We start from the raw sequence: 21,958 nt of genomic DNA on the forward strand, positions 1-21,958 counted from the left end.
AGGAGGTGATGGGTTCTAATCCCGGCTCCGCCACGTGTCTGCTGTGTGACCTTGGGCAAGTCACTTCTCTGTGCCTCAGTTACCCCATCTGTAAAATGAGGATTGGGACTGTGAGGCCCATGTGGGACAGGGAATGTGCCCATCCTGATTTGCTTGTATCCACCCCAGCGCTTAGTACAGTGCCTGGCACCTAGCGCTTAACAAATACCGCAGTTATTATTGACAGTCAAGTGTTGACATCCTCAGGCTCCCGTCCACCATCCCCATCCTGTCCCGCCACCCATGCCAGGAGGACCATTGATCCCATGACCTGGGGTCTGTCCAGCCCAGTGGGGATTGACCAGCTCCGAGAGCTACCGCTCTCCATTGTGGGGTGTTGGCTACTGCCGTGAGGCCAGAGCACGGTGAGGAGGGCTGCCCTGCTCTGGAGACGAGCCCCTGGCACTTGTCCAGCTTTTAGCGCTCATTAGCACCAATGCCTGAGGTGGGGACTCACACAGACTGGGGAGGAGGAGAGCGTAGCATCTGTGGGAGGGGCCTTTTCAGGCAGCAGCCCAGCCCAGGCCAAACAGCACAGAGCCCCTGCCAACAGCACCTACTCTAGTTTCACGAGGTCCAGCAAGGTGAGGACGCAAGGGTCATGAAGGGGACGAGAGCAGCTTCTGCAGGGACTCTAGCAATGGCTCCTCACACTTGCTCGGTCCTGCGCTGCCCTTGATGTGGGTTGTGGCAGCGATGTGCCCTTCTGGCTGGGGATACAGCCGCCTGGCGAGAGTGGACGTGGCTTTTTAGCAGGTTGGCCACACCCAGGGAAGCAGCCCTGGCACAGTGCAGTGAATCCAGGCTGGTCCTCAGTGGCTCGTCCCTGTCCGGCCCCCATGGCGGTGACCCCCTCATGTGATGCTACAGGGGCGGGGGCATACCAAGAGGAGGCCACTCAGGGATAGGTGCTGTCCACCATGCCTGGGAGTTGGAAGGCTGTGGGTTCTAATCCTGACTCTTCCACTTGTCTGCTGTGACCTTGGGCAAGTCACTTCTCTGGGCCTCGGTTATCTGTAAAATGGGGTGAGACTGTGAGCCCAATGTGGGTCAGGGACTGCGTCCAACCCGAATTGTTTGTAGCCATCCCAGTGCTTAGTACAGTGCCTGGCGCGTAGTAAGCACTTAATACCACAGTTATTATTATTATTATGCCCCAGTCAGGTCAACCTGCACAGTCATCAACTTCATCATCTGGGGTCAGGAAGTGCAGAGGCAGGTGCTACTACTGTGACGGCAGGAAGACTCACAGAGCCAAGCCTGACTGAGCACCGAGGGGATGGAGGGCAGGTGAGTGCCAGGTAACCACCAGTCTCTTGGATAGTAATAACAATGGTATTAAGCACTTACAATGTGCCAGGCACTGTACTAAGCCCATCCGCCAAGCTAGCGCTCTTCCTCCCTTCAAGGCCCTACTGAGAGCTCACCTCCTCCAGGAGGCCTTCCCAGACTGAGCCTCTTCCTTCCTTTCCCCCTCGTCCCCGTCTCCATCCCCCTGTCTTACCTCCTTCCCTTCCCCACAGCACCTGTATATATGTATACATGTTTGTACATATTTATTACTCTATATAGAGTATAGTACATATCTATTCTATTTATTTTATTTTGTTAATATGTTTGGTTTTGTTCTCTGTCTCCCCCTTCTAGACTGTGAGCCCACTGTTGGGTAGGGACTGTCTCTAGATGTTGCCAACTTGTACTTCCCAAGTGCTTAGTACAGTGCTCTGCACACAGTAAGCGCTCAATAAATACGATTGATTGATGTGGATACAAGCAAATCAAGATGGACACAGTCCCTGTCCCGTGTGGGGCTCACAGTCTCCATCCCCATTTTACAGTTGAGGTAACTGAGGCACAGAGAAGTGAAGTGACTTGCCCAAGATCACACAGCAGACAAGGGGCGGAGCCGGGATCAGAATTCACGACCTTCAGACTTGCAGGCCCATGCTCTTTCTACTACGCCCTGCTGCCTCTCAGCATGGATCAGATGGGGCTGGCTGATCTGTGGGCTCTATCGTCTCTTTCCCCACCAGACTGGGCCCCCGAGACGCCATTACCTTCTCTTCTCATTGCCTTCTCCTTACCCAATTCCTATGCCCTCACCCTTCCGCCCTGCACCTTATCGACTGGATTTATTGAGCACTTACTGTGTGCAGGGAGCTGTACCAAACGCTTCGGAGAGTACTTTATAGCAATATAACCGAGTTGATAGACATGTTCCCCGCCCACAACAAGCTTATAGACTAGAGGACGTGGAGCTGTTCTTGCCCCCAATAATAATATTAATAATAATGATGGTATTTGTTAAGCATTTACTATGTGCAAAGCACTGTTCTAAGCACTGGGGGGATACAGGGTGATCAGGTTGCCCCACGTGGGGCTCACAGTCTTAATTCCCATTTTACAGATGAGGGAACTGATGCCCAGAGAAGTTAAGTGACTTGCCCAAAGTCACACAGCTGACAATTGGCGGAGCCGGGATATGAACCCATGACCTCTGACTCCAAAGCTCGTGCTCTTTCCACTGAGCCGTGCTGCTGCCCTACATCCTAACGGGTGAGTGCGGACCAAAAGGAGCACGCGATGTGGTTTATACTGTCTCAGCTAGGAGGACTGCTCTTTCTGCCAATTACATGCCCCCGCCAACGGACCCTGCCCAGATGGGATACGGTGGGCGGGCGTCTCAACTTTGGGGCTGTGGGGACTCTCAAGGCTGGGTGACCATTTTGTGAGGTATTCCAGGGGAACCCCTTAACCCCTTAGAAAAGCAGTGTGGCCTAGTAGATAGAGCATGGGCCTGGGAATCAGAAGGATCAAGTGCTTAGTCCAGTGCTCTGCACACAGTAAGCGCTCAATAAATACGATTGACTGAATGGATCTGAGCTGCCACTTGTCTGCCGTGTGACCTGCGGGGAGCCATTTAATTTCTCTGTGCCTCCGTTCCCTCGTCTGTAAAGCCGGGATTAAAACTGTGAGCCCCACGTTCCCGGCACTCAGTAGAGCACTTGGCATGTAATAAGTACTTATCAAATACCATTTAAAAATAAAACATAAGTCCTGCACTTATCAGTTCCTCGTTGTGTGAAGAATCTAATAAGCTCTGCACACAGTAAGCGCTCAATAAATACGATTGAATGAATAATAAGTTGGGGGTTGTCTTAGTCACGATATTGAAAATTACTGATGCATAGACTGTAAGCCCTTTAGAGGCGGGGAACAGTGTCTGTTAATTCTGTTGTATTGTACTCTTCCAAGCACTTAGTACAGTGCTCAGCACATAGTGAGCACTCAATAAATTGATTGACTTCCTTTCTTCAGAGGGAAATCACAGGTGGAAAAACCCATGTCCTGACTGGGTTTGATACAGTATGAACTATGAATGTTCCACTTTTATATTTTTATTAGAAGTGTAGAATAACCCCTGAATAAAATGCTATATTAATTTTGAAAAGTATATCTGTTGTGAGTTCCAAGGAGCCGGCAACTATATTTTACAGCACCATTCATAAAGACTGTAAATACCTAGAACATTCGCAAAGACTCAAGTTAGAGAATGAACCAGTTAACAGGAAAACCTAGTAAACTATTGAAACATAATACAGCCATACAAGTTAAGTTCATCAAAATGAACTTAGCTACTCAAAAATCTTGTAAGAACTAGCGTTAAGTAATTTTAAACTGCAATTAAATTTAAGTGATTTTAAGATGACGGATCGTAAGATGGTTATCCAGAGGAATGGCTGTTCTTCAAGATCCCTAGGGTCAAAAAAGTATTTGGCAAGCTTTATGTTTGAGGCAAGAACTTCCGGGTGATAGTATTGTGTCTAGATGAAGCAATTGCATTACATAGCAAAAAAAAAAAAAATCAGATTAGAGCCTGTCTATCAGCCTTCTCAATAGTTCAATTGTTCCCTTTTGGGCTGTTAGTATAACTATTGATTTTAAGTGTTGATGAAAATTCCCATATGGAACCCAATCAATCATATTTATTGAGCACTTACTGTGTGCAGAGCACTGTATTAAGCACTTGGGAGGGTACAATATAACAATATGACAACGAGTCTAGAGGGGGAGACAGACATTAATATAAACCAATAAATTACAGATATTTATGTAAGTGCTAACCCAGGTGAAGCCTAGGAAAAATTGATAAATCTTCTTCCTCGTTTTAAAAAAATCCAAAGCAAGTTGGTAAACCATGCTTCACAGTTTTCATTTAGGAGCAAAGACAAAAAGATTCTTCCCACTCCCAACTCTTGATCACACAGTGTAAACTGACCATGAGAAGAGCAAGCACTTTCCAGACAAATGTCCAAAAATAGCCTTAAGACTTGCTCCTGTGTGCAAAGGAAACTATGTCAACATTTGGTTGCACTGACTCCCATAAAGACTGGATGTATAAGGCAGAAGACAAACATTCTAGACAATAAATTAGATTAATCTACCAAGATCAGAGATGAAGTGGATGAGTGGTGACTCAGAAACTAAGGCTATTCCCAGTGTTTCCACTCAAGAAAATGTAAAGCTTCAGTTTCCCCAATATTCCTCCTACAGTCACATCACGGTGCTTTACATCTGTCACCTCAAACTTAGATGGGAAATGGCTGCTTCATTCCCTTCACTGACAACTGCTTAACTTTGCAGGAGATTTCAGCAAGCAAAGCAATTCAGAAACAGGGGAGTTTCACTTTTCTGGTGATTTGGATATCCGTCTTCAATTTTTGCAGCTGGATAGAAAATCTGAGATTTCACTTAAAGGGTCTAATCCTCTATCCCACCAAAACAACTTTTAAACAGATTATAGTGCTTCTTTTAGAAAGGAATCTTTGGGAAGAAAAATGAATCAACAAAAAGGAGGTCACGTCTGAACTTCCGTTTCTATTTGCTTCAAATTCCTCTGGATCATTTCAATGCTTATATTATTAAAAATGGTAATGGGTTTGATAGAGTGGCTTCTGGGTACAAGAGAAAATACGACAGAAACATGAGACAGGTTCCCTGCCCACAAGGAGTTTACTCTCGAATGGTGGAGTCAGTCTTTAAAATATTTCAACTAAGAATAAATATGTGAATGCACAAATATTATATATATATATTTATATATATACACACAAATGCTAAGGATCAGTATACATAGAGGGTACTGTTGGATTGGAATGATTTGTGGTGTTAGGCATTAATTGAAGGCTTACTGGAGAAAATATGACTTATAGCAGGGCTTTAATGATAGGGAGGGTGGTGGCCTGGTGGATTTTTTTCTGTCTCTGCAAACATAATGGAGAGAAGGGCCTAGAAATAGCTCAAGAAGCAAGGTGCCTGGATGCCATGTTTCTTGGGGTAAATTTCCCCCATCCAAAAGACCTAAAGCAGGGGTCTCTTTCAGCAGGTGAGGAATTCTCACCTGCTCAGGCAGTGGCTGGGGAGGGGCAGTGGAAGAGAGATGGGGAAGGGTGGAGGAGAAGTTGGAAGCAGCAACTGTCTGTCTCCTCCATCACTGCTGCAGCCAAAGTCATGATGGCATTTATTAAGCACTTACTATGTGCCAGACACTGTACTAAGCGCTATGGGTGGAAGTTTCTGGCTGTGCACACAGCAGTCAGTTGTGTTTATTGAGTGCTTACCGTGTGCAGAGCACTGTACTAAGCCCTTGGGAGAGTACAATAAAACAATAATCAGACACATCAGTCTTCCAATGGGGTGAGGTTTTGTGTGGGGGGGAGGAGCTGGGGAGGGCCATGGTATTTGTTAAGTGCTTACTACGTAGAGAAGCAGCGTGGCTCAGTGGAAAGAGCCTGGGCTTTGGAGTCAGAGGTCGTGGGTTCAAATCCCGGCTCCGCCACTTGTCAGCTGTGTGACTTTGGGCAAGTCACTTCACTTCTCTGTGCCTCAGTTACCTCATCTGGAAAATGGGGATTAAGTCTGAGCCCCACGTGGGACAACTTGATTAGCTTGTATCTACCCCAGCACTTAGAACAGTGCTTTGCACATAGTAAGCGCTTAATAAATGCCATCATTATTATTATTACGTGACAGGCACTATTCTAAGCTCTGGGTAACCAGGTTGGGCATAGTTCATGTCCCACGTGGGTCTCACAGTCTTCATCCCCATTTTACAGATGAGGTAACTGAGGCACAGAGAAGTAAAGTGACTTGCCCAAGGTCACACAACAAAGAAGTGGCGGAGCCAGGATTAGAACCCAGGTCCTTCTGACTCCCAGGCCTCACTCTATCCACTAGGCCGTGCTGCTTTCCTGGATTAGAACCTTCCAGGGAGGGACAGCTTTTAGGACTCTAAAAGGACTCCCCCTTTTAGACTGTGAGCCCACTGTTGGGTAGGGACTGTCTCTATATGTTGCCAATTTGTAATTCCCAAGCGCTTAGTACAGTGCTCTGCACACAGTAAGCGCTCAATAAATACGATTGATGATGATGATGACAGCTGGCATCCAGGCACAGGGCTTGCCCTCTGCTCTAGCAGAACTGGCCCTTCCCAGGCATTGAACGGAATTCTGGCCTGGAAGTTCGAGACAGCCCCACAGCACTTATGTCCATAACTGTAATTTCTTTATTTCTATCAATGTCTGTTTCCCCCCCAGACTGTAAGCTTGATGTAGGCAGGGAATGTGCCTGTTTATTGTTACACTATAATAATAATAATAATAATAATAATGGCATTTATTAAGTGCTTACTATGTGCAAAGCACTGTTCTAAGCGCTGGTGAGGTTACAAGGTGATCAGGTTGTCCCCTGTGGGGCTCACAGTCAATCCCCATTTTACAGATGAGGTAACTGAGGCACAGAGAAGTTAAGTGACTTGCCCGAGGTCACACAGCTGACAATTAGTGGAGCCAGGATTCGAACCCATGACCTCTGACTCCAAAGCCCGGGCTCATTCCACTGAGCCACGCCGCTTCTCTATACCCTCCCAAGCACTTAGTCCAGTGCTGTGTACACAGTAAGCGCTCAATAGATACTACTGAATGGATGAATGGGTGAAAATACTGCTGAACAACAGTGGTAGTGGTGTTTGTGGTGGAGGAAGAGGAAGACAACAGCCACGGTGACGGCAGAAGGCTACTAAGTGAACTAGCCACTCTCTTCGTCTGATATTAGTAGCCAGAATGGTAATGTGCTACATGGTTCGCATGCCCCAACTGCATACTTCTGTCTAGCAGTACTTTTTTTAATGGTATTTGTTAAGTGCTTACTATGTGTCAAGCACTGGGGTAGATACAAGTCCCTGTTCCAGTCTAAATGTCAGGGGCAGGGTGGGGGAGGATTTAATCCCCATTTTACAGTTGAGGAAACTGAGGCACAGAGAAGTTAAGCGACTTGCCCAAGGTCACATAGCAAGCAACTGGCAGAGCCGAGATTAGAACCCGGGTCCTCTGACTCTCTTTCCCCAGGCCACGCCACTTCCCTTCATAGAGCTCTCTGTATCGATCTTTGAGATTTGAACTACCTCCCTGTGGCCCTTTACACAGTCTTTTAATTAATGTAAGTATTGAGCAGGCTTGTAATCCCAATGTTCCTGCACCGTTCCTCTTAACGATGAGTTATCCAGTTTCCTTTAATTGTCCTGGTGCATTGCAAGAATCCATTGTTGCAATATTACTTCCTATGAAAGTTCTGAGTATTACCTTGAAACCAGTTTTGGTTTAATTCTTAACCTATTGCAGATCTGCTACAGTACAATATTTATTTGGACACCTGTGTCTTGAAAAAAATTCTACTTCTGTTTCATTTAGTGTTAGCTGCATTGCCCAATCAGACGTTTCTGTTCGTTCTTTCATTTCCTGGAGTCATGACTATTTTCATGTTTAACTCTTCTGTTACTTTTAATGGACTGTACAAGTTTCTTCTTTTTAGAACCTGTATCTCATTTGCTATTACAAATCAATCAATCAATCGGTGGTATTTATTGACTACTGCATGCAAAGCACTGTACTTAGCGCTTGGGAGCGTACAATACAACAGAGTTGGTAGATACATTCCCTACCCACAATGAACTTACAGTCTGGAGGCTAATAATAATAATAATAATGGCATTTGTTAAGTGCTTACTATGTGACAAGCACTGTTCTAAGCACTGGAGAGGTTACAAGGTGATCAGGTTGTCCCACGTGGGGCTCACAGTCTTAATCCCCATTTTACAGATGAGGTAACTGAGGCACAGAGAAGTTAAGTGGCTTGCCCAAAGTCACACAGCTGACAAGTGGCATAATGATCATAGCTACTGCACCCAAGACAGATTTTTCAAATTTGGGGATCTCTCTAAGTGAAAACTTCTACTGCAGTTTCTGCCATTTGCCTTCTAGTGCTGTCATGTTTTCGCATTTGATCCACTTCTTCCAAATTCTGTTTATCCTCTGCCAAACAACATTGTCTATTGTGGTTTCTCATCAATTGTGCATGTAGTGAACAAGCTGTAGCTGCTTGACATTATTTTAATGGCTTTTAAAAAATCTAGTTCATTCATTTCTAGTAGTTTTTCTGTTTGGTTTCATTTCAATTACTCGATCTTCAATGAAGGACTCTTCTAACTCTCCAAATTTTCAGGTTTGACATAAATTATTTACATAATTTATCATCTCTGATAAATTAAACTAAATTTGAAGCTTTCGACCAATTCACGATATTTTGGCAAACCACAGTTCTTCTCTCCCAAGAGCTTAGTATAGTGCTTTGCACACAGTAAGCACTCAATAAAAATGATAATTATTAATAATAATAATAATTCTCTGTTTTTCCTGGTTATAATTTTTTTAAGATCTGAGAGATTAAAGCTATTAACCATGAATTTCTTCCCTTGCTAAAGTTAGAATTATCCCAACCTTTCGAGGAATCTCTTTTAGATTTAGCCTACTGGCTCTCAGGGCCACGAGTGATTTCTAAAAAATGTTTCCAGTCATTAATACATAATTACATTCAGTTTTATAAGCTTGAATACTTTCATACCTAAAGAAGCTTCTTTTTCTAACTCACCAACCTGTATTTTGCTTTCAGTTCACACTTGATACCTTGTTGTATATTTTCACTCATCATCAATTCAATCAGTGCTCATTGTACTAAAAATATTATTTTTCATTATTGGATTATGTTCATGCTCTTATCTACTGGGTAAACCCAGTTTAAAGGTATGGTCTTCAACAATTCTCTATATTTCTTTGCCATTAATAAATAGGCTGAAAGTGTCCAAAGGTCTGTCTTTTCCATGCTAAGAGTCTCGGGTTATACATGACCTCTACACTGGTGCATTCTCCCTTTGATCCCAGTGGAGAAGCGAATGAACCGGATTTAAACAAAAGCAGTTTTCAAAAGTTGGAATCATTGACAGAGTCTGCCAAGACTAATTTGTTAAAAAAAAATACAAATAAACCCCCTCAAACCCATATGTTTTTAAGAGCACAAATGGAAGCAGTTTTATTTCAATCTGATGGCAGGGGATTCTGCAAATACTACCATTTTCCCCAATGTTGCATGTGAATTTCTCCAAAGCGGATGTAGAGTGAATTTCTCTGTTCCTCCCCTCAATAATGGGAAATGACCGTATCATACCAGATTCCTTTTGTAACTCCTGATGCTCAAACAGGTATTCTGAGGTGCCCTCAAACCTACATCATTCATTCAATCGTATTTATTGAGTGCTTACTGTGTGCAGAGCACTGTACTAAGAGCTTAGGGTATTCCTGACCATGTCTCAAATTAAAATGATTAAATCTGTTTACCATCTGCTGAAAGCTCCTGCAATTGTTCGGTTCAGGGGAAAATGTCGTAGGTTTCATATGCGTTAATTTAAGTATTCAAAATTCCTCTACAATCTCTACTATTCTAGCATTCTCTCTCTCTCTCTCTCTCTCTCTCTCTCTCTCTCTCTCTCTCTCTCTCTCTCTCTCTCTCTCTTTGTTTCCCCCAACTGTTAATCATTGTTTCCTCTCACTTTTCTAGTTCTGCAATTAAAGGTTACACTGACCTGAGAAATATAGTCATTTTGCGGTGTGGCCTAGTGGAAAGGGTATGGGGCTGGGGGTGAGGAAATCTGGATTTAAGTCATTGATGCTTCAGTTTCCTCACACGTCAAAGGCATAAAAGAGCTGCTCTCTTTCTTCTTAGATTATGAGCTCCACCTGAAACAGTTCTTATTATGTTGCTTCTATTCCAGCGCTTGGCACAGTGCTTGGAACACAGTAAGTGTTCAATAAAGACTCTAATCACTATTATTATGTTTTCAACATTGGTAAAATTAATCTGACATTTTCACGAATTAAATATCAAATTTACCTTCTCTGGGTTGAATTCACGAAAATTGGGATGTATACGCTACTCCATTTGTCTCGGAAGACGTGTTAGGACTTAAACCTCAGGGGTGGAGGAGAAGGGGAGTGGGGAAGTGGTGGAATTTCAAAATAAGGTGGGAGGTGAACTCTCTTCGCTCTTTTACTTCCTTTCCTGTGGTTTTAGATGCTGAGGCTGTGTGATCAGGTGCCAGGGTAAATGCCAGATATTTCTGAGGGGCTATCCATAGATGTCAGGGCTAAACCAAAACAGAGTAAACTCTGAGTATATACCCTGAGTATCATATTATATTCAGAAAATGAAAGTATTTCTTCATGTAATTTTTCTGAAAACCATCTGAGTCCATGCAGACGTTGATTTTGGCAATATTTCGGTGGTGTGTGAGTATCTCGATTGTTCTAGGAATTTGCTTGATTCTTCCACTCTGCATATTATTTTTTAATGTCTATCTCTGCCACTACGAGTGTAATTGAGTCTCTGGGCTGTGCTGACCATTTCTCTGGGAAAGCCTCCTTTCAGCGGGGAGATGGCAGATGAAAGCCTGGGGAGGGCCAGAGGGAGAATACCTAAAAGTCTGGCCCCCTCTCCTCTCCCCACTGCACACCTCACAGGCAAAGCTGTGGAGATGCAGACTCAGTTTCCATCCACGTGATCTGACTCTCTCCCCCTCTCTACTGTAAGCTCATTCGGGCCAGGGACTGTGCCCCTTTATTGTTATATTGTACTTCTGCTGAGTGACCTTGGGCAAGTCTGTCTACATGTTTTGTTGTGTTGTGTGTCTCCCCCTTCTAGACTGTGAGCCCGTTGTTGGGTAAGGACCGTCTCTGTATGTTGCCAACTTGTACTTCCCAAGCGCTTAGTACAGTGCTCTGCACACAGTAAGTGCTCAATAAATATGATTGAATGAATGAGTGAATGAACGGGATCATGTCTATGCACTGTGCACTGTGTCCACCCTATTTGCTTTGTATCCATCCCAGTGCTTACTTCAGTGCCTGGCACATAGAAAGTGCTTAACAAATATCAAAATAATAATTATTATTATTACTAATTCAGTGCTTTCCATGCAATAAGTACTACTCTAGACTGTAAGCTCATTGTGGGCAATGAACGTGTGGTGTCGTGGATAGAGCACGGGCCTGCAAGTTGTGAATTCTAATCCCGTTTCCGCCACTTGTCTGCTCTTGGGCAAGTCACTTAACTTCTCTGTACCTCAGTTACCTTATCTGTAAAATGGGGATTGAGACTGTGAGCCCCACGTGGGACAGGGACTGTGTCTAACCTGATGAACTTGTATCTACCCCAGTATTTAGAACAGTGCATGGCACATAATAAGTGCTTAACAAGTACCGTGGTGATTATTACCAACTCTGTTACATCATACTCTTCCAAGCACTTAGTGCAGCGCTCTGCAGAGTAAGCGCTCAATAAATATGACATTAATTGCTCAATAACTGCTATTGTCGTCTGTTGCTTGAGAATTCTAGGACATTTGCACTGTTTCTTTCATCCTTCCGCCAGTCTGCCTATACTCCAGGGAATGCTCAGCTACTCTCCAAGGCGGTGGAAGGGGAGGATCAGAGCAGAAGTCTGGATAAGGGCTGGGGTCTGTCCATTTTCCATTCACTTCTTTCCCTGCTAAATTGCAGTGAAAGCCACTAGTAGCAAATTCTGCTACCATTACCAGCAAAATTAAGACTGGCAGAATCAGATGTAATTTATTTTCAATTTGCTGTGTGAAGAGTGTTGGCTAGTAGTTTCAATTCTAAAACATGTCCAAAACAGAACTCCTCATCTTCCCACCCCAAAACTGTCCTCCCCCTGACCTTCCCTTCTCGACCTCCCCCTCCTCTTAGAAATATTATCCAACCTGGGCTTCACTGACACTGTCCTCTCCTGGTTCTCCTCCAAGCTCTCAGTCTCTTTCATGGGCTTCTCCTCTGCCTCCTGCCCCCTAATTGGGAGAGTTCCTCACAGCTCAGTTCTGGGCCCCCGTGTATTCTCCATCTACACCCACTCCCTTGGAGAACTCATTCGCTCCCTTGGCTTCAACTACCATCTCTATGCTGGTGGTTCCCAAATCTACATCTCCAGACCCTGTCCTCTCCTCCTTCTCTGCAGTCTCATGTTTTCTTTTGCCTTCAGGACCTCCCTACTTGGATGTCAAAACTGTGAACCCGTTGTTGAGTAGGGATTGTACTTTCCAAGTGCTTAGTACAGTGCTCTGCTCACAGTAAGCGCTCTGCACTGTAAGCACTCAATAAGCATGATTGAATGAATGAATGAATGAATGTCCTGCTGACGCCTCAAACTTTACATATCCAAAGCAGAACTCCTTATCTTCCCACTCATACACTGACCTCCCCATGGCTTTTCCATCACTGTAGACAGTGCCCCCATACTCCCTGTCTCACAGGCTCATAACCTTGATGTTATCCTCAACTTGACTCTCAACGCACATATCACAAAATCCTGTTTGTTCTACCTTCACAACAGTGCTAAAACACGCCCATTCCTCTCCATCCAAACTGCTACCACACTGATCCAAGCACTTATCCTATCCTACCTTGACTACTGTATTAGCCTCCTTGCTGACCTCCCTGCCTCCAGTCTCTCCCCACTCCAGTCCATACTTCCCTCTGCTGCCCAGATCACTTTTTTTCAAAACCTTTCATTCCATGTTTCCCCACTCCTCAAGAACCTGTAATGGTTGCTCATTCACCTCTACATCCTGCCTCTGGTCTGGAACTCCCTCCTGCTTCATGTCCAACAGACGATCACTCTCCCCACCTTCAAATCCTTTTTAAAAACCACATCTCCCACAAAAGGCCTTCCCTGACTAAGCCCTCATTTCCCCTACTCCCTTCCCCTTCTGTGTCACTCTTGCACTTACATTTGTACCCTCTATTCAATCCATCCTCAGTGCCACAGCACTTTTGCACATCTCCATAATTTATTTTCATATCCATCTCCCATTTTAATGCTGTAAGCTCCTTGTGGGAAGGGAATGTGTCTACCAACTCTGTTTTATTGTACTCTCCCAAGAACTTACTAGTCCTCTGTCCACAGTAGGTGCTCAATAAATATGATTGATTGATTCAGATAGCTGGTTTACTCTTACTTAATTTGAATAGCACTTCATTAGCTAATAATAATAATGGTATTTGTTAAGTGCTTACTATGTGCCAAGCACTGTTCTAAGCACTGGGCAAGATACAAGGTAATCAGGTTGTCACTTGTGGGGCTCGCAGTCTTAATCCCCATTTTCCAGATGAGGGAACAGAGAAGTGAAGTGACTGGCCCAAAGTCACACAGCTGACAAGCAGTGGAGCTGGGATTAGAACATACAACCTCTGACTCCCAAGCCCGGGCTCTTTCTACTAAGCCACACTGCTTCTTGAGAAGGCTCAGGTTGTACAAGTGGAAACTAGTAATGGGCTAGTTTAATAAACATTTTATTTTAAACTGCAGTGACTAATTGAACCATGGCATTGACATTCAGTTGAGAAAAAAAAAACTTTGAAGGGAAATGTTACTTCAAATGCAAGTGCTATGGGTAGGCAGAAAGCAAAATAAGCATTTATCTCTGCCTTTAAAAGCTAAATCGTTTAGTAGTGCCAGCATCACACTTTGTTCCTCTTATCTGATGAGAGTACTGTGCCCTGGTCAGTTCATGTTTATACATGTAAGGCACTCTAGGTGTTCACTCTGAGATGCTAGCATTTTCTTCTTAAGTGATCAGATTGCTCTAAGCCCAAGAAGGAATTGGGAAGGGACCAGAAAGAAGGGGGGGAGTCAGAAAGGGAAGGGAAGGTAAAAAGAGGGCCTTGACAGAAGAAGTAGAGGACTGGAGTCCTAACAGAAGTACTAATAGAGTATTTAATAAGCTCCAACTGGGAAGTATAAAATAAGCAACTTACACATTCCTGCCCATGAGAGCCTGAACTCCAATGGGTCGGACAGACGTAAAAGTATTTACAAACAGTAGAAGGGGAGGCACAGAAAAAAAGGAGGAGGAAGGAGAGGAAATGGGAGGAGGAAGGAGAGAAGGATCCACATATTGATTGATTAAACCCGTGTGTCCTCACCACCACTGTCAGCTCCAACTCCCCAAAGCAAATGTATATATGTTTGTACAGATTTATTACTCTATTTATTTTACTTGTACATATTTACTATTTATTTTGTTAATGATGTGCATTTAGCTTTAATTCTATTTGTTCTGACGACTTGACACCAGTCCACATGTTTTGTTTTGTTGTCCGTCTCCCCCTTCTAGACTGTGAGCCCATTGTTGGGTAGGGGCCGTTCCTATATGTTGCCGACTTGTACTTCCCAAGCGCTTGGTCCAGTGCTCTGCACACAGTAGGTGCTCAATAAATATGATTGAATGAATGAATGAATGAATGAACCCCCTCCGCTGGGACAGGCAGTGACAGCGCTCTAGACTGTACGCTGTTCGTGGGCAGGGAACGCGTCAACCAACTCCACTGTACCGTCATCTCCCAAGCGTTTAGTACAGCGCTCTGCACCCATTAGATGCCACTGACCGACCGGTTGACTGACCTGGCAAACGTTAATGAAGGCCGCCTGGTTCAGCTGGGATGGGGCCACCACCGTCGTTTCTGTTCAGGGGCAGGTGGCAATGATGGAGGGCAACTGGTGCTGCTGGGAGTGCTGGGGCCACTGGGTGGAAGTGGCGGCAGCCCCACCCCCTGCCAAGTTGAATTGACTCATGCCTGGGAATTTCCAGCCACATTCTGACTGCCCCAGAACTCCTGTGCAGTGTCCCGGGATGACTGTCACTGGGGAGATGACGGTGGCCGTAGTTAGGGTTGCAAAAGAGGAAGAGTCCATGTGTTCAGCACTTATCCATAATTTATTTATATTAAGGTCTGTCTCCCCCCCTCAAACTGTAAGCTCACTGTGGGCAGGGAAACATGTCGACCAACTCTGTTGTATTGTATTCCCCCAGGCGCACAGCACAGTGCTCTGCACACAGTAAGCACTTAAGAAAGCACATAAGGGAAGCAGTGTGGCTCAGTGGAAAAAGCCCAGGCTTGGGAGTCAGAAGTCATAGGTTCTAATCCCGGCTCTGCCACTTGTCAGCTGGGTGACTTTGGGCAAGTCACTTAACTTCTCTGGGCCTTCAGTTCCCTCAACTGGAAAATGGGGATTAAGACTGTGAGCCCCACTTAGGAGAACCTGATCACCTTTTATCATCCCCAGCACTTCACACATAGTAAGTGCTTAACAAATGCTATAAGAGAAGCAGCATGGCTAAGAGAAGCAGCGTGGCTCAGTGGAAAGAGCACGGGCTTGGGATCCAGAGGTCATGGGTTCTAATCCCGGCTCTGCCACTTGACAGCTGTGTGACTTTGGGCAAGTCACTTAACTTCTCTGGGCCTCAGTTCCCTCATCTGTAAAATAGGAATTAAGACTGTGAGCCCCATGTGGGACAACCTGATCACCTTGTATCCTCCCCTGCACTTAGAACAGTGCTTTGCACATACTAAGTGCTTAACAAATGCCATTATTATTATCATTATAAATATGATGAATTTATAGATAGCAAAGGAGGGGACAGTGTAGCCACCGTAGCTTCTTAGCTGGTGAACCCCTCGAGGGATGGGGTCTGTATCCCACCTGTATACTCTTTTCCAGTGCTTAGTACAGGGTGCTTAATAAATACAATTACTACTTACTATGACTGAAAGTCCTCTCCTGGGACCCCGATGGATTCTACTGTAGGTCTTTTAGTTTGCAGAATGGAACCCGCAAATTTGTGACTTCTCAGCTCAAAGTGGGAAATTTGGCCACGGTGTATCTACTTTCTTTGTTATTAGGTAAATGCCTGGACATTGTCCGGTGATGCCAGTGGTTCACCTTTCATAACAGTATTCCCCAGAAGCTTGTGATAGTCCGTGTCATTCCCCCAACTTACCCCTGGCTCCACGTATCTCTGCCCTCTTGATTGCAGTCTTCTGGTGTTGAGGATTTAGGTCCATGATAGGGGGTGTTGGATGACTAGAAAAGAGATTGCATTAATAACATTATAATAATAATAATGATGGCATTTGTTAAGGGCTTACTATGTGCAAAGCACTGTTCTAAGTGCTGGAATAATGATGGCATTTGTTAAGGGCTTACAATGTGCAAAGCACTGTTCTAAGCGCTGGGGGGGATACAAGGTGATCAGGTTGTCCCAAGTGAGGCTCACAATCTTAATCCCCATTTTACAGATGAGGGAACTGAGGCAAAGAGAAGTGAAGTGATTTGCCCAAGGTCACACAGCAGACATGTGGCAGAGTCAGGATTCGAACCCATGACCTCTGACTCTCAAGCCCAGGCTCTTTCCACTGAGCCACGCTAATACCCAAGTTGTCACAGGTGATAGATACTGTTGAAAATTTTGTGAGTGGATAAATTTTTTTTTGCAAACTGAAAGATAAGATTTTTTTTAAAAAAATCCTTCAACAGGTACAGATGTCACAAGAGAATTAAATGAATAAATGAAAAGGAAATCAGAAGTAGCCCGTCAGGGTTGGGGCCTACTGCAACGAAATTGCCCACAAAGAAGATAAAGTAGATGATAAAGATAAAAGTCTTTTTTAAAAAAAAATTCTGGGGTGTGAGCGTGTGGAAGGGTAAGAAAAGGAAGAGTTATTTTTGAACACATGAACTGTAGATGTTGTCTGTAGGGTACTTAACGGCATCATAGAAAACCTGCCTAATCTCCACCATTATCTCGTTTTCAGTTAATTCACGGGTCACGCAACTTTGTGGTGCACTGCAAAGGGAGTTGGAAATGGGACACAGAGGAGGTTCAAACTGCCCATAGTGAAGAAAATTACTAGTGGGAGAAGCTTAACCTCCACGGGGATGGTTTTTAGCTCAGATTAGTTGTTCATAATGGCCCTTCGAAAATACAGTTTCCAGGAAGTGACTGAAAATTTAGACTTAAAAATGAGAGGGCAGGATGATGGGGAGATTTCACTATTTCATCTTTGTTTGAATTTGACAGGGTGACAAGAGGCCCTGGAAGGCCCAAGGGAACGTCTCTGTCTGAGGCAAACTCCTCCTCCACAACGGCTTTTTGGCCTGCCGGGGTGGAGTGACTATCTTGTTGCTTAATGGTATTTGTTAATAATCATAATCATAATTATGGTATTTATTAAGCGCTTACTATGTGCCAAGCACTGTTCTAAGCGCTGGGGTAGATAAAAGGTAATCAGGTTGTCCCACGTGGGGCTCACAGTCTCAATTCCCATTTTACAGATGAGGTAACTGAAGCACAGAGAAGTTAAGTGCCCAAGGTCACACAGCAGACAAGTGATGGAGCAGGTGTTAGAACCCACGACTTCTAGCTCCCAAGCTCATGCTCTTGCCACTAGGCCATGCTGCTTCCTGTTAAGAGCTTAGTATGGGTCAGGGCACTGTCCTAAGCGCTGGGACAGATACAAGCTCGTTGGGTTGGACAGAGTCCGCGTCCCATAAGGGGCTCATAGCCTAAATCCCCATCGCACACACAACGGACAAGTGGCGGAGCCGAGATTGGAAGCTGGCTCCAATCCATGTTCTCTCCATTGGGCCACACTGTTTTGCAAGCCTTCTTACTGGAGATACTGTCCCTGGCTCGATTCCGGGACGGAGGGCTGGCTACCACCAGAAGAGCTACCTCTGGCTGGCTACCTCAAGAGGAGCAGCATGACCTAGTGACAAGAGCACGGGCTTGGGAGTCAGAGGTCGTGAGTTCCAATCCCGGTTTCGCCACTTGTCAGCTGTGTGACCTTGGGCAAGTCACTTCACTTCTCTGTGCCTCAGTTCCCTCATCCGGAAAATGGGGATGGAGACCTTGTATCTACCGCAGTGCTTAAAACAGTGCTTGGCACATAGTAAGCGCTTAACAAATGCCAACAGTGTTATTTTATTATTATTACTATTTTTATTCTCAGTGCCTCAGTTCCCTCATCTGTAAAATGTGGATTAAGACTGTGAGCCCCACATGGGGGCAATCTGATTTCCTTGTATCTACCCCAGAATTTATAACAGAGCTTGGCACATAGTAAGTGCTTAACAAATACGATTATTATTATTATTATTATTATTATTATTATTATTATTATTATTATTATTATTATTACCACCTCAGCTGGCTTGACTCAGTCTTGCTCGGGGCGAGGCCTGCCTCCTCAAGGAGCCCGAGGCCGGTTGCTGCCTCCCTGGGGCTTCCCGGGCCAGGCGGGGTGACGAAGCTGGGGCCGCCATACCTCTGTGCCACCGAACAGGTAGATCAGGCTCGGGGGCCCCTGGGGGAGCCGAACCCCACATCTCGGGGCGAAGAGGCTGAGGCGAGGGCAGGTGGCTTGTAGAGACCTGTTCCGGCGGGGGTGTGGGGAGAGGGAGGATTAGAGAGCACGGGCTTGGGAGTCAGAGGTCATGGGTTCTAATTCCAGCTCCACCACTTGTCAGCTGTGTGACTTGGGGCAATCACTTCACTTCTCTGGGCCTCAGTTCCCTCATCTGTCAAATGGGGATGAAGACTGTGAGCCCCACATGGGACAACCCGACGACCTTGTATCCCCCCCAGCACTTAGAAGAGTGCTCAGCACATAGTAAGCGCTTAACAAATACCATCATCATTCTTGTTATGATTATGATTATTGGGGCTGGGACAGGGCAGGGACGGGGCACACTGCGTGTGGGGCCTGGTTTGGGGTCAAACACCCCCCGGGCTCCATCTGTGAGGGTGAGGGCGGCCACTGGGGAGGCCCAGGGGGTGCGCCCCCTCACCACCCTCGCCTCATGGGGTCAGAGGTTGTGGGTTCTAACCCCGACTCTGCCGCTTGTCAGCTGTGTGATGTGGCGCAAGCCATCCTTATATGCTGCCGACTTGTACTTTCCAACCGCTTAGTTCAGTGCTCTGCACACAGGAAGTGCTCAATAAACGTGATTGAATGAATGAATGAATGAACTTCTCTGGGCCTCAGTTCCCTCATCTGTCAAATGGGGATGAAGACTGTGAGCCCCACATGGGACTATGAGCCCACCTTCTAGACTGTGAGCCCACTGTTGAGTAGGGACCGTCTCTATATGTTGCCAACTTGTACTTTCTCTGCACACAGTAAGCGCTCAATAAATACGATTGAATGAATGAATGACTACCTTGCATCCTCCCTCAGCGCTTAGAATAGTGCTTGGCACATAGTAAGCGCTTAAGAAATACCATCATTATCGTTATGATTGTGATTATTAAGGCGTGGAGGGACAGGGCATGCTCCAAGTAGGACCAGGTTTGGGGTTGAACGTCCCCAGGGCTCCACCCGTGACGGTGAGGGCGGCCGTCGGGGAGGCCCGAGGGGCGCGCGCCCACCCCGTCCCCCGCCTCACGGGGTCAGAGGTCGTGGGTTCTAACCCCGGCTCTGCCACTTGTCAGCTGTGTGACATGTGGCAAGCCATTCCTATATGTTGCCGACTTGTACTTTCCAACTGCTTAGTTCAGTAAACACTCAATAAACATGATTCAATGAATGAATGAACGAACTTCTCTGGGCCTCAGTTCCTTCATCTGTCAAATGGGGATGAAGACCGCGAGCCCCACATGGGACAACCTGATGACCTTGTATCCTCCCTCAGTGCCTAGAATAGTGCTTGGCACATAGTAAATGCTCAAGAAGAAATACCGTCATTATCGTTATGATTATGATTATGATCCCTTTTAGACTGTGAGCCCACTGTTGGGTAGGGACTGTCTCTATATGTTGCCAATTTGTACTTCCCAAGCGCTTAGTACAGTGCTCTGCACACGGTAAGCGCTCAATAAATACGATTGATGATGATGATGATGATGATTAGGGTGTGGAGGGACAGGGCACGCTCCGAGGACCCGGTTGGGGGTCGAACGCCTCCCGGGCTTCGCCCGTGAGGGTAAGGGGGGCCGTTGGGGAGGCCCGAGGGGCGTGCGCCCTCCCCGTCCCCGGCCTCACAGAGTCAGAGGTCGTGGGTTCTAATCCCGACTCTGACTTGTACTTTCCAAGCGCTTAGTTCAGTGCTCTGCACACAGTAAGTGCTCAATAGATACGACTGAATGAATGAATGAACTTCTCCGGACCTCAGTTCCCTCCTCTGTCAAATGGGGATGAAGACTGCGAGCCTCACATGGGACAACCCAATGACCTTGTATCCCCCCAGCGCTTAGAATAGTGCTCGGCACTAGTGCTCGTGGGTTCTAACCCCAGCTCCGCCGCTTGTCAGCTGTGTGACATGGGGCAAGCCATCCCTGTCTGTTGTCAACTTGTACTTAGTGCAGTAAAGTAAGCGCTCAATAAACAAGATGGAATAAATAACAATGATGGTATTTGTTAAGCGCTTACTAAGTGCGAGGCACCGTTCTAAGCGCGGGGGGGATACGAGGTGATCAGGTTGTCCCCACCTGGGGCTCACAGTCTTCACCCCCATTTGACAGATGAGGTAACCGAGGCATGGAGAATTCATTCATTCATTCATTCAATCGTATTTATTAAGCGCTTACTGTGTGCAGAGCACTGAATGAACGAACTTCTCTGGGCCTCAGCTCCCTCATCTGTCAAATGGGGACGGAGACTGCCAGCCCCACATGGGATAGCCTTGTATCGTCCCTCAGCGCTCAAACAGCGCTCGGCACCTAGTAAGCGCTTAGGAAATACCACCATGATTGTCGTTATGATTATGGTTGTTGGGGCGGGGGCAGGGCAGGCACCGTTCTAAGCGTTGGGGGGATACGAGGCGATCAGGTTGTCCCCACCTGGGGCTCACGGTCTTCACCCCCATTTGACAGATGAGGTAACCGAGGCCCGGAGAATGAATGAACGAACTTCTCTGGGCCTCAGTTCCCTCATCAGTCTTCACCCCCATTTGACAGACGAGGTAACCGAGGCCCGGGGAATGAATGAACGAACTTCTCTGGGCCTCAGTTCCCTCGTCTGTCAAATGGGGATGAAAACTGCCAGCCCCACATGGGACAACCTTGTATCGTCCCTCAGCGCTCAGAACAGCGCTCGGCACCTAGTAAGCGCTTAGGAAATACCACCATCATTATTGTTATGATTATGGTTGTTGGGGGGGGCAGGGCAGGCACCGTTCTAAGCGCTGGGGGGATGGAGGCGATCAGGTTGTCCCCACTTGGGGCTCACAGTCTTCACCCCCATTTGACAGATGAGGTAACCGAGGCCCGGGGAATGAATGAACGAACTTCTCTGGGCCTCAGTTCCCTCATCAGTCTTCACCCCCATTTGACAGACGAGGTAACCGAGGCCCGGAGAATGAATGAACGAACTTCTCTGGGCCTCAGTTCCCTCATCAGTCTTCACCCCCATTTGACAGACGAGGTAACCGAGGCCCGGAGAATGAATGAACTTCCCTGGGCCTCAGTTCCCTCATCAGTCTTCACCCCCATTTGACAGACGAGGTAACCGAGGCCCGGGGAATGAATGAACGAACTTCTCTGGGCCTCAGCTCCCTCGTCTGTCAAATGGGGATGGAGGCCGCCCGCCCCACATGGGACAACCTCGTATCGTCCCTCAGCGCTCGGCACGTAGTAAGCGCTTAGGAAAAAAGCACCATGATTATCCTTTATGATGATGGT

General features: G+C 46.1%; 1 long non-coding RNA gene across 1 annotated transcript in view; it reads right to left on the reverse strand.

Annotated features, from left to right (window-relative positions):
• LOC119919894 overlaps positions 1 to 18,601 on the reverse strand; it is a 19,419-nt gene extending 818 nt beyond the window's left edge. The window contains exons 1-3 of the long non-coding RNA XR_005447737.1: positions 18,483 to 18,601; positions 16,280 to 16,362; positions 14,902 to 15,140 (exon numbers count right to left, since the gene is read on the reverse strand). This is a non-coding gene — a long non-coding RNA (uncharacterized LOC119919894). The remainder of the gene's footprint in view (positions 1 to 14,901; positions 15,141 to 16,279; positions 16,363 to 18,482) is intronic.
• Between the last annotated feature and the right edge of the window lie 3,357 nt (positions 18,602 to 21,958).

This window comes from Tachyglossus aculeatus, chromosome X1 (assembly GCF_015852505.1).
Source record: "Tachyglossus aculeatus isolate mTacAcu1 chromosome X1, mTacAcu1.pri, whole genome shotgun sequence".
In the NCBI taxonomy this organism is placed as follows: Eukaryota; Metazoa; Chordata; class Mammalia; order Monotremata; family Tachyglossidae; genus Tachyglossus; species Tachyglossus aculeatus.